This window comes from Sardina pilchardus, chromosome 23 (genome assembly GCF_963854185.1).
Source record: "Sardina pilchardus chromosome 23, fSarPil1.1, whole genome shotgun sequence".
Lineage (NCBI taxonomy): Eukaryota > Metazoa > Chordata > Actinopteri > Clupeiformes > Clupeidae > Sardina > Sardina pilchardus.
Genome location: NC_085016.1, coordinates 6,873,732 through 6,876,220, shown reverse-complemented (window position 1 = coordinate 6,876,220; position 2,489 = coordinate 6,873,732).

The window sequence follows — 2,489 nt, the reverse complement described above, 5'->3', positions numbered from 1 at the left end:
TTTAATTGTGAGTGTGTGTGTGTGTGTGTGTGTGTGTGTGTGTGTGTGTGTGTGTGTGTGTGTGTGTGTGTGTGTGTGTGTGTGTGTGTATGTGTGTGGCTGTGTGTGTGTGTGTGTGTGTGTGTGTGTGTGTGTGTGTGTGTGTGTGTGTGTGTGTGTGTGTGCACGCACCGCCAGATAAACTCCACAAAGAGAGCGAGAGAAAGGCATTGACCTGGAGAGGACATGGCCAGTTTCCCTTGAAAAACAGAAACAAACCACCTCTATCCTAGTCTGATGGAATTCCCACCCCATCCCCCTCCTTCTCCTCTTCTCCACCATTCCCCCCTTCCCTCTCTTTCTCTCCCTCCCCCTCTATTTCTCCCTCCCTCTCTCTCTCTCTCCTTCCATCCCTTCCTCCATGGAACGACCCTTCACTGAACCCTTCTTTCCATTCCTTGCATGTTGCCATAACACACTGCAGCTCGCAATACATTCACACACACACACACACACACACACACACACAGACTGTAGCTTCATGCTGTCTTTTTTCCCCCAGCTGATTAAATGTTGATTATCATCTGAGGCCTCCTCTGCGCAGACAAAACATCTCACAGCAAATCTGTGTGTGTGTGTGTGTGTGTGTGTGTTTGTATTGTATTTGCTCGAGTGTGATGAGAGGACTTTAGATGGCCTACAAAAATACCTTTGCAGATGTAACATAGATCCACACACACACACACACTTTACCTGACCTACTTCATGCGAGTACTTTGAGTAGAGGTATGAGATGTGGATAGAGACTGAGGACAGCTCTGTATACGACTGTCACTGACTGCAGGTGAGAGCCAAAGGCTGCCAGGCCACACCTCGAGCCTCCCATTAAAGTTGAGAGCACACCCAGGGTTGGAGGGGCTTCACCCAGCCTCAGAGACCAGGCGATGAGAGGACTTCCTTGATGACTAGATAAAGTGGGGTTTTGTTTTGGCAAAGATCTCAATTGCAGTTGCCAACCTATCAGAGGAGGCCGGGGTGGATGCTGTGAAAATCTCACCGCAGAGGCAAACCAAAAAAGGGAACTGTGGTAAAAGTCTTTGGTCAAAGTGGACTCAACACTGTGAGTCAGAAAGACGACACACACACACACACACACACACACACACACAGGAAGTATGTGGGGGAAAACACAGTCACTCAAACACAAACACCATCTGCCATTACAGAGCCATAAAACACCAACCTGACACCTCACAACAAACAGCTTACACACACACACACACACACACACACCACGAAGAGAGAGAGAGAAAGAGACATTAAAATAAACACATACATGTGTATTTGCACACACACACACACACACACACACACACACACACACACACATGCAGTATATACTGTATATGCAAACACACACACACACACAGATTTGTACACATGTATGTACCAGGCTTGCCGCCAGGCAGCCATGTGGTTAAGTGTCACTACTCTTGTTAAACACACACACGCTCTCACTCCCATGGAGAGAGAGAGAGAGAGAGAGAGAGAGAGTGCGTGAGAGTGTCTGTGTGTGTGTGTGTGTGTGTGTGTGTGTGTGTGTGTGTGTGTGTGAGACACATGGTCATCTGCACACAGGATTTACTCAACTGTGTTTGCCTGACTCTGTAACACTGCTGAGACCAATTAGAGAGACAAGAGAGGCAGTGAGCGGGGAGAAGTGGGGTGGGACAGAAGGACGGGACGGATACAGATAAGTTAGAGTCAAACAGTGGTTCATGTTTGAGGAACACATGTTTGCTTTGAACTTTGAACATTTGAATGATTTTTATGTGATTTAAATGGTAGCCTTTAGTCCAGTGTCTGTGTTTGGCTGTGCACTGACAACGACCTCCTCAGACAGTGTGTGTTCAGAGAAGTTCATAGTGAACTCAAAGCAAACAAAAGAAAAACGAAAGAAGAAGAAAAAAAAAAGAACGAGTGAAACTGCTTGCGAGCGTTTGCTGTTGTTTGCTATTTTGAACGCACTTCAGGACACAGATGTGGAGCAGATCTGGAAAGTCTCTGGCCCTGATCTACATCTCCACCTAACCTGACCCAGAGACCTCTGTCTGCGTGGCTGCACGGCTGCCTTGTTGCCTTTGCCCTTGTTGCCTTGCCTCACTGCCTTGGTCTGACAGACAGACACAGATCTGGAGCAGATCTGGAGCAGATCTGGAACGTCTCTGGCCCTGATCTCCATCTCAACCTAACCTATAGGGTAACCAGACATCCCCGGTTTCAGGGGACAGTCCCCATTTTTGGTTGCCTGTCTCCGGGAAGAAAAAGGAAAACAACCTATATGTCCCCATTTTTTGGAGATAAAACGTGTATGTATTTCAATCAGCTTGATAGTCAAACTGAAAATGTCCCCGTTTTTTTTTTTCATTTTGGGATTATGTCCCTGGTTTTGATCTCGGACATCTGGTCATCTTAACCAAACCTGACCCAGAGACCGCTGTCTGTCGAGA